Source organism: Balaenoptera ricei, chromosome 16, assembly GCF_028023285.1.
Source record: "Balaenoptera ricei isolate mBalRic1 chromosome 16, mBalRic1.hap2, whole genome shotgun sequence".
In the NCBI taxonomy this organism is placed as follows: domain Eukaryota; kingdom Metazoa; phylum Chordata; class Mammalia; order Artiodactyla; family Balaenopteridae; genus Balaenoptera; species Balaenoptera ricei.
In genome coordinates this window covers 86,927,081-86,941,765 of record NC_082654.1, presented here as the reverse complement: position 1 = coordinate 86,941,765, position 14,685 = coordinate 86,927,081, and the positions used below count along the sequence as shown (strand labels likewise).

The following is a 14,685-nucleotide window of genomic DNA, read 5'->3' as shown; positions in this document are numbered from 1 at the left end:
GCGGCGGAGCTGCAGGCCCCCGCAAACAACCCAGTTTTTTAAATGGAAAAAGGACTTGAAAAGACCCTTCTCCAGATAAGACATACAAATGGTCAACAAACACCTGAAGAGATGTTAAACATCGTTAGTCACGATGGAAATGCACATTAATACCACAACGCCGTACCCCTCCACAAACACTAGAAGGCCTATAATCAAGAGAATTAAAAATAACAAATTTTGGCAAAAATGTAGAGACATTGATACAGAGTTTCCCATGGGGAAAATGAATCGGTCCAGGAGATGGATGGTGAGAATATTTGTACAACAATGTGAATGTAGTTAATGCCACAGAACTGTATACTCAAAATGGTTTAAATGGTAAATGTTACTTTTAATCACAATGAAAAGAATGAATGAAGCACTGATGATACATGTTAGAACATAGATGAACACTGAAAACATTCTAAGTCAAAGAGCTCATGCAGAAAAGGTCACCCAGGTCATACTTAGCTCGTGTGTTTTAAATCCATAAAGGTTTTGAAAATGAGGGAAAGTCTCAGTAATGGTTTCAGAAAAAGAAAACTGGATCAGAATGGGAAAAGACATTTCCATAGAGTTGCGGAGATGGTGAATGTTGAAGTGGGCCCGTGGATAGGATTATAAGGTAGAACCATAAAATTTCGTCTTTGGGTCTTTATGTTCTGGTTCCCTGGGAGAGGACTCCAGTATTGCATAAAACACACTGGAGTAGTTTATGTGAGGTGGTGTATTTTGTACTGCTACTTATAGTTTTTTTATACACTTGAAATTACTGGGGAGTACATTACTTTTCAAAAGAACCAGGTCAAAACCATGCCCAAAAAAAGCAGAGAAGACATCCAACTTCATAATAGAGGCCAAGCCTTAACCAGATGCGGTTCACCTAAAGTGGTGACGCTCATCATTCTTGTAGGGTCCACGCGTTATTAACAGGCACCATGGGAAGGTTATATTAGGAGCCACTGTGTCTTGGGTGCTGTGGATGACCTGGCTGTAGTAGAAACAGTGGGATTTCTGAATTCTAGTCTCCCACATCAAACCACCAAAAACCTGTTAGAACTAATAAACGAATTTAGTAAAGCTGCAGGGTAAAAAATCAGTACACAAAAATCACTTCTCTTTCTTTTTTTTTATAAATTTTTTTAAAAATATTTATTTCTTTATTTATCTTTGGCTGCATTGGGTCTTCGTTGCTGTGCACGGACTTTCTCTAGCTGCGGCAAGCAGGGGCTACTCTTCATTGCGGTGCACGGGCTTCTCATTGCGGTGGCTTCTCTTGTTGTGGAGCACGGGCTGTAAGACAGCAGGCTTCAGTAGTTGTGGCACACGACCTCAGCAGTTGTCGCTCGCGGGCTCCAGAGCACAGGCTCAGTGGTTGTGGCGCACGGGCTTAGTTGTTCCGAAGCATGTGGGATCTTCCCAGACCAGGGCTCGAACCCGTGTTCCCTGTATTGGCAGGCAGATTCTTAACCACTGAGCCACAAAGGAAGCCCTAAAAATCACTTGTCTTTCTATACACTAATAATGTGCCATCAGAAAGAGAAATGAAGAAAACAATCCCATTTACAATTGCATCTAAAAAATACCTGGGAATAAATTGAACCAAGGATGTGAAAGCACACTGAAAACTGTAAAACACTGATAAAACAAACTGAACAGACACAAATGAATGGAAAGCTATCCCGTGCTCATGGATGCAAAGAACACTGTTAAAATGTCCATTCTACCAAAAGCAATGTTCAAATGCAAAGCAAGCCTGGTCAGAACTCCAATGGCATTCTTCACAGAAATACAGCAAACGTTCCTAACATTTGTGTGGAAACACAAAGGCCCCTGAATAGCCAAAGGGAGTTTGAGAAAGGAGAACAGGTTGGAGGCATCTTGCTCCCTGACTTCACACTACATTACGAAGCTACAGTCACCAAAAAGTGTGCAGTTGGCAGAAAAACAGGCACACAGACCAGAGGAACAGGACAGAGACCCAAGAAATAAACCTACGGTTATGCGGTAAGTTAATTCACAAGAAAAGAGCCAAGAACATACACTGGGGAAACAACAGTCCCCTCAATACATGGTGCTGGCAAAACTGGACACCACACACCAAAGAACACTGCACTCTGTCTACACCACACAAAAACTGGCTAAAAACCCAGTGTTCCACATGAAGCCCTTCCTCTCCTGGGTCCTCTGAGGACAGACACCCTCAGCACTCAACTAGACACAAGAACCTTCTCCCCCACTTTTCCTCACCTTTTCTTTTAGCAGCGTCACCTCCCAGCAGGTCCAGAGGAGACCTGCCTCCTGTCAGCGTGAACTGGACCCCACAGTGTCCCAAAGCCCCAGTGGGTCCTGAAGAGACCCGGCTTCTGCTACATCCATTCTGCTGTGGAAATTCAAATTGAAATAGAGCCAAATGACCCATGAATTCTCCAAAATAGTTAAGGAGCAATTAACTAGAAACCGTAAGAAATGAAATGATTATAGACACAGACTTATTTTTTTTAAATATTTATTTATTTAGCTTCACTGGGTCTTAGCTGTGTCACACGGGACCTTTTTCTTTTTTAAGTTGCAGCATGCGAACTCTTAGTTGAGGCACGTGGGATCTACTTCCCTGACCAGGGATGGAACCCAGGCCCCCTGCACTGGGAGCACGGAGCCTTAGCCACAGGACCACCAGGGAAGTCCCTAGACACAAACTTTAAAACTTATGCCAAATTCACACAAATTTATTCACAGACATTTCAAATGCAAGGCTATGAAAATTACAGAGAAACATAGAAGAAAATCTACATGACCTTGGATTTCGTCTATAGATCACGAGCTTTGAGTTTTAACATACAAGGCCAATCACAAAAGAAAAAAATATGGTGGACTTTATAAAATTAAAGATTTCTACTCTCAAAGACCTTATTCACAAAGTCAAAATGAGGCAGGAGATAAATGGTCTCCAGCCTACGCATTTACAACTGGCCTCCGGTTCACACTTCCTGGGGTGAGAAAAAAATGGGCTCCTGGCTGGACATTCATTACCAACCCCCTGTTTACTTTTCCTGAAACAAGAGACAAACGGGCTCTAGGACTACATATTTATGACTGGACTCCTGTCTATATTTCGAGGTCTGCACCTCGATATGAAAACCAGCAACAGAAATAGGGTAAATAACCAGACATTGGACATTTTTATGGGAGGGACAGAGTGGGACTAAACCCTGTTAAAAGATCAAGAGGTCATGTATTTCTCATCCTTGGGGCAAGGGAAACATTGCACATGTGCAGAAAGGTTCCTTGGGGGTCAAAAAGGAAGGGGCACCACCCCAAAATAGGTGATGCTAAGGTCGTCCCACAGGCCTCTGGGTGGTAATCCATCTTGGAAAAAAGTTGCACACGCATGTTGGGGAGGGTCCTAGGGCAGGGCAGGTGTGGAAAAAGAAACCAGATAATTGGCCAGAGGTGAACAGAGACCCGGAAGAACTGCCCTATATAAGTGACTTAACCGCCTCTCTACTGCACTCCTCCTCATTAGGGAGAGTGTCCACACCCTTTCTCTCCGGGTGTGCATCTCTGCCTTGCTTCTGTCTTAACTAAACAAACGGTTTCTCTGTGTGCTCTCCCACTTGTTGCTGTGCTATGTCTCTAATAATAAACTTTGTACCTGTTTTTACAGTTTTTACCTCTATGAGAAATGCATTTTTCACTGGGGGCAAGAGCTAGTGGGGGTGGTGGCTAGGATTCCTGGTTTTCATCCAGGCTCCCCAGGTTCAATTCCTGGGCAGGGAATGAAGATCTCGCTTCATGCCACCACTCACTGCTGCCTCTCCAAGATAAAAAAGACAAGCCACAAACTGGGAGAAAAATACTTGTAAACCACATATCCAGTAAACGACTTGGACTCAAAATGGACAAAGACCTCTAGAACAACCCCATTTTAAAAATGGGTAAGGATTTGAACACACACCTGGCCAAAAAAGATATACAGCTAATAAAAATCATACAAAAATTATACAAAAAATCATATACTATTAGGGATTTCCAAATTAAAATCGTGAGCCATCACAGCACACCTACTAGGATGGCTAAACTCCAACAAAACCATGGCAACACCGACTGCTGGAGGGTGAGGAGCAACCCCTCATCATGGCTGGGGTGCAGGCACAGCCACTTGGCAAGACAGTTCCGCAGCTTTTTTCCACAACTAATCAAGCCTCCCCTCGGGGTCCAACAATTATGCGTCCAGTATATAGGCAACTGCTTTGAAAATCTATGTCTAAAAGCAGAAAAGGATGCAGTTATGCACAGCAGCACTATTCATAATGGCTAAAAACCTGAAGAAATCGGGATATCCTTCACTAGATGACTGCATAAGCAAAGTGGAGGACATCCATGTCAAGGCGAGCAGAATACACCACGCCAATATATGTCTCTCTGGCATAAGGATTATTTCAGTCTCATTCAAAAAAAGAAAGATAGAAAAAACTGAGTAGAGACTGACCTTTTATGAAGGACATTTATAAGGAAATCTCCATTTGTAACGGAGTGTCCCTCTTTGCACCAGAAATAGAAGGATGATTAAATCTCAAGTCACTCTTATCAATGGAGAAGTCCCGACTTAAATCTGCATACAATACCTTTGTTTACTGTGCTTTGCATGATAACCTGCCACTATTGGCTTCCCCCCTTCCCCAAGGTCTTTTGTTTTTATCTGAAGATGGTATTTGGTATTTAAGGTGATGGCTTTGGCCATTTCAGGGACTGACTCAATTTTTCTGGGTAGCTCCCCTGTATACAGGAGGTATACATGCTGTTAAACTTCTGTTTTTCTACTGTTAATCTGGCTTTTATTAGACGGCGGGGGTGGGGCTCAACCAAGAACCTAGAAGGACAGAGTGAAAATTGTTTTTCCTCCCATACACATGCAATGGAATACTACTCAGCAGCAGAAAGGAATGCACCATCAGCCTATGGAAAGACATGGATAAATCCTCAGTATATACTGCTACGTGAAAGCATCCAGGCTGAGGAGGCTGCACACAGTATGACCCCATTGGTGACATTCTGGGAAAGGCAAAGCTACACAGATGATAAGCAGATCATGGGGTGGGGGGTTTGAAGTGTTCCATGTGACACTCTAGGATGGATACCTGTCACTATGCATTTGTCTAAGCCCACAGATGTGTATAGCCCAAGGGGCCAATCATAATCTATTCAAATTTAGTTATTTACAGTGTAGGGGTATTACAGGATGGAATACTCAAGGTGACCGAATCTAACTGTATTAGAAATGCATGGAAAAATCTCACTGTAGGGGATGGGATGAAAGGTGCTGACCTAAGTTAACTGTGGAAATGAACGCAATCTCTAAACTAAATGCAAAATGTACACAAACAGTGGACTTTATTTTATGGAGTTCTTTCCAGGGTGTAGCAGCTAACAATTCTGAAACCTCTGCACATGTAATCTGGAAAGGAGCAATGCATAGGTAAACGGCAGATAGTGGGCACCAAGCTCCTCAGTGTGGGAGTGGGAAGTTACAGATAAGCAAGGGGAGAGCCTCTGCCCTCATAATACTTGGCTGAGCTTCCTGGGAGGATGGTGTGGGGAGTTCACTGGCCATAGGACATGCACAGATCTTTACACTGGGAAGGCTGTGAAGACATAGGAAACTCACACCCCATCTTTCCAACCATACCTGCTGCAAACACTCAGCCCTCTGTAATCAGCCAGTTGCACCTTTTTAGACATTCTTGCCCCCAGGCACATAAAGGAGCGTGAGGGTCTTGCATTACCTCTAAGCTGTCCCAGAATCCAGGCCCTGGGGGATGGAGCCAGGATGGGGGTGCCTGGGCTCCTGACCAGCAGGTGAGAGGAAGGAGGAAGACCAGTCCGGAGGACAGAGGTTCCCTCAAGTCTGTGAGCCCTGGAGCCCTGATCGGATTCACCCCCAGTGGGGACATGGGTGGGGCCTGCAGTGGTTCTGTTTTCCACCTGGGCCCCTTTGATGAAACCATGGCAGCAATGGGCCCAGAAGTCTCCTGGTGGTGTTTCAAACTGACACAGCAGTTTTACAAAGGAACAGGAGAATGAAGCTGAGCTCCTGACGGCCACTTCTTCTGGCTCTGAGTTGCTTCTGTCAGGCCCACAGACACATCCGTGGAGTCTGCTGTAACCCACCTTCCCCAGCCTGGTCTTTCCTCTCCCTCCCTGCGATGAGTCCCGTGACATTTCCAGCCCGGACCCCTCTCCCAGGCCAGACACCTCTGTCCAGTCACTGCACCCCCATCTCACCTTGGGGGCTAACAGGGCCCTCAGGGGACCGGGATCCTGCAGCTCCCCACACCCAGGAGCAGCCCCACCTTCCCTGGTTGCTGAGCCCAGACACCGGGTGTAACCGAGCAGGACCCTACGGGGCCTTCCCAGGACAGACCCACCCCCCCATATCCTCTGCTGTAGCTCCTCTCTGAAGTACCTGGATAACAGCATCTGATGCACGCTTCCTGAGTTGTTTTACAGACTTCTACCAGATGGAAGACATTAACTACTGTACTTGATGATCAAGAGCCCCCAGACCTACTGGCACCTAAGGATTGATACTGTTCACCACCCTGTTACCTCACCATCAACCAACCAGAGAATTGTGCACCAGCTGATCTCATACCCTGCGACCCCCTCCTCCAAATTCACACTAATTCCCCTCTACACCCACAGCCCTGGCCCAAGCCCGATCTAGTGCCTGGTTCCTCCATCAGGCCCTGACAAATCTCCCTGCCCCCACAGTGCGTCTCACATCCCACCCCAACATGGTCTTTCTGAAGCATAAACGAGACTGTGACTCTCTCCCACATGTAATCCCCAAATGTTTCCCCACTTTCGCTAGGGTATCTGCTGGGAGAGACATCTGCCAAGGCCCTGAGAGTCCCCGGCATCCCTACTGGGCTGCTGGCTCCTGGGTTCCCTGACAATGAGCACCTCAGCCGGCCAGGCGACACGGCAGGAAACCCCAGAACCGCTCACCTCAGGAGGGGACTGGCACGGCCACGGCCTGATCAGAGAGAGCAGAGAAGGGCTCCCCAACTGGGACACAAACACTGCACGAGTGGCCTCTCCCTTAGCTATCGCATGATCCCCATGGGACCTGAGGGAAGGAAGGACCGAGGCACACTTGGTTCCTAAGGAGGATGGGATAGGCTCAGTCACATCCCCCCAAATTCACATGCTGAATCCCTAAACCCCGGGACCCCAGGATGTGGCTGTATTTGGAGATGGGGTTTTTAAAGAGGTGATCAAGGTAAAATGAGGTCACTAGGGTGGATCCTAATCCAATAAGACTGATGTCCTACCAGAAGAGATTAGGACACAGAAGATCATGTGAGAAGATGGCTGTCTACACACCAAGAAGAGAAGCCTCAAGGAAAAACCAGCCTGCAGACACCTTGATCTCAGACGGCATCCAGGACTAGGAGGTAGGTCTGTTGTTCACGCTCCCCGGTCTGTGGTGTTTGTTATGGCAGCCCCGAGCAGACTCACACACAGGGTAAAGAAGGTCTCACACTAGATAGCCCACTCTCCATTCCCCTGTATGTGAGTTACAGTAGCCTCAGGAACTGAGGAAGGTGTGCCCGAGGAAAGGCACAAGATATGAGATTTTAGGCATAACACGACTGCACTGATATCTTTTTTTCCTTCTTTAAAGATTTTTAAAATCTTTATTTATTTTTGGCTGCGTTAGGTCTTCATTGCTGCACACGGGATTTCTCTAGTTGCGGCGAGGGGGGCTTCTCTTCACTGCGGTGCGCGGGCTTCTCATTGCGGTGGCTTCTCTTGTTGCGGAGCATGGGCTCTAGGCGTGGGGGCTCAGTAGTTGTGGCACACGGGCATAGCTGCTCTGCGGCATGTGGGATTTTCCCGGACCAGGTCTCGAACCCGTGTGCCCTGCATCCGCAGGCAGATTATCAACCACTACACCATCAGGGAAACCCCATGACTGCACTGATCTTAAACGAGCCTGATCTACATTCACACGAGATGGTTTTGTCCTGTATATACACCCACATTAGCACCTTCAGTCTCAAGGGCAGACCTTTGTCTTCACCACCTCCACTGAGAGCATTACCTTAATCTGCTCTGAACCACCTCCTATAGGATTTCCAGAACCACAAAGCATCAGAGACTGCATGCTGCTGTGTAATCATGTTTCACAGGACCAGAGGCTGTGCGCCAGCTTCCGGGTGACCCTGCCACAGCAGAGCCGCCCAGCTGTCCACCAGAACCCACGTCCCTTTCTCCTGTTCACAGCCAGCCTGCACCTCCCAGCCTTCCCACCCATTGCAGCTCCAAATGGAAGTGCTGGAGGTGGTGAGGACCTTGGCCAGCCTGTGTCCTAGGATGGAGGGCATGGTGCCATGTGGTCACCCCATCCCCTGCTGGTTGGAGCCCTCCACCTGAAAGCAGGGAAGAGAAACAAGGAGGACAGAGCCTGGGCCCCGACCCCCACCTGCCCTGAACTATCACATGAAGGGAACACAGACATCTTGAGCATCAGACTATTTTGGGGGGACACTTTGTTCCAGTAACAAACCTTTGCTTTAAAAACCAAGGTGCTTTATAGATCCCTCCCCAACTGTAACAGAAAGTGAGGCTTAATTTCATCATAGAATAAAGTTATGAGGAATTTACAGGCCAAAGAAACTTAGGTTTGGGATACTCAATTAGTGAAGAATCTAAACAGAGTTTGGGCTTGGAGCAGTAAATTAAAGAAGTACCAAGTGTTGTTCATATAGGCTTCTGCACCTTTCACATGAGAGACTTATTTCCTGCTTTCAAGGAGATAGATACAGTGTCCCTCTTGCATCAGCCATTTATTAAGGAACTGTAATTCAAAATAATTGATATGCCATTGTGGAGCATCCCTCCCTGAGACCCAGCAATACACAGAGGTGGGAATACATGCATATATTTCCTTGCATTATCAGCTGAGCACTTTCAGCTCCTATATGTAACTTTTTCATAACATTCTCTAGTAAAAGGAACCAGAGCTCTTTGAAATTATGGCTGACACTAGGACTGACACAGTAAATATATGAGCCAGGACAATCTTGAATCTTATATCAGAAAATAAGGAAGTATCAAGAAAAAAAAATCCACAGAGTGGAATGGTGTCAAAGGAAAACAGGAGCCAATGGAAAGAGCTCTCAATAGCCAAAGTAGGAATGAACTTAGCAACAAAATCTGGACTGCTGGATTATAACAAAAAGTTAAAAAAAACAAAGAAAACAAACAAAAAAACCTGTCCACAGGTGTCCATGCTGGTAAAAATAAGTAACTGCATAGGGTTTTGTTTGTTTGTTTGTTTTAATCAATAAGGTTGAATAGAAATCTCCTATGTGGAAGTCCCAATAATTCATGTGGACACTCAGCCATTCATGGATTGTGGAGGTGGAGATAACTCCTGTCTCCATAAGTGCTGCTTCCCAAAGTAGCTTCCTCCTGAAGAAGACACACAGTACGGAAGTGGGAAAAACTTAACTTCATTGTGGGGAAATCTGACAAACTACCTCAGCCAGGTGACCAAAGTTAATAGTAACAGTGATAAGTTGCCCTGAGAGCCTGTTCCCTTGATATAAAGTGATGAGAAAGCACTTTACCTCTGTGATCTGCTTACTCAAAACGCATAACTCAAGCCTAATCCTGAGAAAAACACCAAGTAAATTCCAATGCGGGACAGTCAACAAAGTATCTGACCAGTACTCCTCACCAATGTCAAAGTCATAGAAACAAGGACAGTCTGAGAAACTGTGAAAGCCCAGAAGAGCCTAAACAGACATGATGACTAAATGTCACATGACACACTGGATGGCATCCTGGAAGAGAAAAACTTAGAATGAAGGAAACCCAAATGAAATATGGATGTCAGTTAATAAGTGACAATTCAGATGAAAACTAGAATGAGAAACCTATTGCATCACACTAGAAATCTAGAGGAAATGGGTAACTTCCCAGTAAAAACACACATTAACAAAACGGAACATAACAAAGGAAAATACAAACACAACAGTTAAGCCACCAAAAGACCTCTTCCCCCTTTTGCTTGTCCTTCCATTGTTCCGGGATTTCGCTCTCCTTGGACAGGGAAGGAACAGAGACACAGCAGTCTGGCAGTTCCCCTAAGTTCGGACCCTGCTCAGTGTCTTCATCTCTCCCAGCCATGCCCCATCCAGTAGGGCACCCAAGGGAGTCTCAGGGATTATTCGTTCTGATGTATCAGCTATGACTTTTTTGATTCCAATGGACTGGACACACCTACTAAAGTAAAATAAAACATTATTTTTAAACGATAGAAATAAATTAATAACTGCAAGAGACAGGTTTAAGAGTGGATTTGGACCTGGCAGTTCTGGTGGCTCACTCTCTTGCAGTGTGATCTGGTCTCCCTCCAATCCTTTGTGCTGCTAAATGCCTTTGGGTGGCCCCATGCACAGGAACACTCTCTCTCACTGCATCCAGGGCTTCCAGAAACTGCAGGCGACACCCACTCAATGTCCATTTTAACAGAAAAGAAAAGGTTCAGTTAAGGTCAGGGGCTGTGGTCACCCATCCAGGGCTCTTGCTGTCCTCCCTTGATGGCAGGAAGCTCTTCCACTAGCTAAAATAGCAACTTTGCTGTTGGTGGTAAACTCAAGACTCTTGCTTTGGGCATTGGGGCCTCACATCAGAGGCTGGCCCTGATTGCCAGTGTACCTCAAAAGGCACACAGACTTCATTCGTGTCCCTGGGAGGTGGGAGCCCAGGAGTCACACCTGCCCTCTGACTATATTAATCACCCACCTCCACAGAACACATTTGCTCATTTCCCAGTCTCTGCTCTCTCCTTTACAGAGAACAGAAACCAAACGGTAGGTGGTAAGGAAACTGTTACTCAGCGGAGCACTGTCTCAAGGATGATTCTATACCGTGGAATCCACAGTTGGCTGGCTTTCCGGAGGCCGCAGGGACTGGGCCCGGATGCACGTGGCTCCTGGAGACCACGTGGCCTCAGAGTGAAAACACCAGCTGGGAAGCCACTTGCTCCCATACCTTTGATTTTTAATGAGTATGAATGTCAAAGGTTTGCAACAACCCGAAGGCCAGAGGATTGCAGGGCCACGGTCTGCTGTATGCTGCTTGTGGCCAGGGCCACACTCAATGTCTGGAGGGTTACGTCCTCTCGGAAGGCTGAGAGGCTATGAGGGAGGAGGCCCTTTTCTCAATCACATGGATGTAGGGAACTGAAACATCCCAAGGGGCCGTCTACGCTGCCCAGGTAGCTGTTCAATTGCCCAGCAGCAAAGTCAGCACAGCGATTGGCCACAGGGGCTTGACAGGGCCCAGGCAGGCCTAAGCTGGAGGACCACAGATGCCTGCCTGGATGGTCAGGGATCAAGGGATATTCTGAGATTTTATTATCTACTACTGCCCACTCAAATGGGACGAAGGATGCAGCCAGTCCTGAAGGGCACCGCCAGCCCTCAAGAAGGCAGCATATGGGGGCTGGCAGCGCTACAGCCTTGCATGCGTGCCAACATGTCCCACTGAGCGCACTGCGTGTCAGGGCTGGGCTGGAACCTGGGTCCGGCCCCACCCTCCCCATGTTGGCGGCGGGGGACCTTCCTGACTTCTGAGGCCCTCCACAACCACAGACTGAGGTTAAGTTGGAGATGAAACAGCCAGCAACCAGAGCAGACATTTCATTCATCTTCTTTAGAGTCCAGGATGCGGAGAGGAAGCAGAGGCAGAGCAGAAAACCAACAGTCCAGCTCGACCCCGCGTCACTTGTACCAGGTGAGTCCCGTCCATCGTGCAGGCTCAGATAGAAGAGAGAGGGGAAGGCGAAGCAGGCCCATTAGATCGTGAACACTAGGTGTGTAAAGTATGAGTACTTTCTGGTTTTCTTTATATTTACAGGAATTTCTATTTTTCAATCATTAAGATACACTATTAGTAAAATAAAAAGATTAAAATTGTGTACACCTTTTCACACGCCCCTCACTAAATGTGAATTCTCTAGAAGGTACACATCTTCTGAAATCTCTTCTTACAAGAGTCACGGATTTACTTACTAAAAGCTGGCTGGAATCAACACAGGTGACTTTGCAGTTTTAGGATTGCCTGGGTCCGTGGCTTGCCGGGCTGCAGTTCCTACTTTCCAGCTCTGTAAGATGCAGGTGGAGAAGCAAGGGTGAGACCTGTCTCTCTATGAGCTGTTCAGCTAGGACTCTGAGGTACCTACCTTGTGCAGCACGTGGTAGCAGAAGCACGGGTCACAGCAGGAACAGAGTACTTGGTCTCGGCCCTTAGATGACCCAGAGTGGACATTACATACTCAGCCAACAACCAGAAAAGAGAGTCCCTTTATTAAAAAAAAGAAAAAAAAAGACTTTCAGCCAGCACCTGGGGTTCACCCAGGCCCGCTCTGACCTTCTGTTCCCCCTCTAATACAGGCCAACAAGATAGCTCTCGGCAAAACTGTGTCCCCACTGACCTCCCACCCACCTCAGTCAGGTCTTGCTGAACCCAGAGCACCAGGAATGCTGACCATCCTTGCAGTTTGGGGCCCCAAGGCTATAAGCTCACCCCAGTGGGCCAGCTCTCTGGGGTCCTTCCGGCACACTCCCGAGGGGAGTGATGGGGACGCAGCTGGAATCTGAGTCGCACAGTCTGCTCATTTCACCTTCACTCGTTACGAAAAAGGTCTTTACCCATGAAACATTCACCCCACTTTTGGTCCTTTAAAAAAACAAATTTTCTTAGGAACTATTACACCAAAGTATCTTCCGGAAAGCAAACGTTCAGCAATAAGATTTACTTCAGTACAATTTCATTTTATGTACATACAAGTGTACTTAAAGAGGACCATGTATAAAATGAGATGCCTAGTTTGCCATTTCTTTGAAGTCTGAGGCACCTGAGGTTTATGATTGTTCCTTTCATAGAGTACTGTATTCCTGCCTTTATCTCCAGACCCAAGGATGGGGAACAAAGGTGAAACAGGTCTGCACACTGCAAAATGTCTTCAGAAATCTGCAAACCCAGCTTCTTACAGGAGTTAAAGGTTAAGGACCAGGACAATGAAAGGGTGTGTGGGGGAAGGAATAGCAAGTAACCAAAACAAGGTGTCTGCGACCAGCCCACCTTCTCTGTCAGGAGCTGCACCTGGAGCTGGTCTCTGCGTTTGGGCAGCCCTTGTGCTTCACAGAAGCAGTGCTGAGCCAGGGCGGAGGAGCTGGCCACAGACACCACCTGCCAAGTACCCACTCTCAGTCCTGAGCTAAGCTTAAACCATAATTACATTTATTTGCTTATTTACTGTGACAGGCAACGTGCTCAGTACTTGGAGTGACTATATTCCCCCCCATTTTATTGTTTTAAACCACTTTATGAAGGTATCATTGACATACAGAAAGCTGTACATGATTAATACATGCAACTTTGTGAGTATGGAGACAGATTACACCCATGAAACCATCACCACAATCTACACCGTAAACATATGTGTCATTCCAAAGGTGTCTTCCCGACCTATTCATTCCTTTATTTATTATTATTCCTATTATCATCATTCTTTGTGTGTATGGTAAGAACACTTAAGATAGGAGCCATCCTCAGTAAATTTTAAGCACACAATACAGTATTGTTAACTACAGGCACCATATTTGAGGTATACAGCAGAACTCCAGAACTTGTTCATCTGGCATAACTGAAACTTTGTGCCCTTGGACTAGCACCTCCCAATTTCTCAGGGACTCAGAAGGGGTGACCTGTTGCCTCGGGCCTTGACAGCTGGGAGGAGGCAGAACCTTGGCGTCTTCCTGCTCTGTCCAGACCTGCGCGCGGTCTGCAAATGCTCTGCCCCTGGCCGCAGCCCCTTGCTCACACGCCCTGGTGTAAAACCCCAAGTTTGGACCCCAGGCCACCTATGCATGAGTGGCAGAAACCCTTCCCCAGGGACCTCCCTCTGCCTCCTTTTTCTAGTCTTCTCCCTCCCATGCCTCTCCTTGCTCCCCCGTGAAGAAGGAGCTGGTGGAGAAAAGCGAAGCCCAGCGGCTACAATGACACACACACACACACACACACACACACACACGCGTGCACACACACACACACACACACACACACACTGCTCCCTGCGGTGACGGCTGCTCTGAGTGGTCGGTGCGTTCACACATTAAGCCTCATGACGACCTCGGGAGGGCAGTCCTCACTGTTCCCCCATTTCACAGATGAGGGCCCGAGGCAGAGGACAGCAGTAGCGCATCCACCCTCACACAGGATGAGGCCCAGATGCCCCTAACCTGTGGCTCACCTGGCTCCAGCCACAGCCGCCTCGGGTTCTCGCAGACTCTGCTGGGTCTTTTCCACAAATCCCTTCGACACCTACAGGCTCTTAACTAATCTACGAGGGCAAGTTACTCAAGTTCGTCTGAAAAACACCCCCCCGCAGGTTTCTAACCAGCTATGAGCACGGGAAAAACTGCAGACAGATGGGAGAGCCCAGGTTACAGAAGAGGTTGAAGCAGCTGCTTCGTTGGCACAGTAGGAGAAGGGAGAGCTTGGCAAGGAAAAGAAGGTGCGTGGCTGGGAAGGAGGGGCGTGTGGACCCTCTCAAAGCCCCGTCCTCCACTCAAGCACAGA

General features: G+C 47.3%; 1 long non-coding RNA gene across 1 annotated transcript; it reads right to left on the bottom strand.

Moving 5' to 3' along the window:
- Positions 1–11,770: 11,770 nt before the first annotated feature.
- Positions 11,771–14,066, bottom strand: LOC132350393 (uncharacterized). Its single transcript, XR_009497925.1, has 3 exons — positions 12,628–14,066; positions 12,284–12,403; positions 11,771–12,205 (listed from the first exon to the last, which is right to left on the bottom strand). It is a non-coding gene; the product is annotated as an uncharacterized LOC132350393 (long non-coding RNA).
- Between the last annotated feature and the right edge of the window lie 619 nt (positions 14,067–14,685).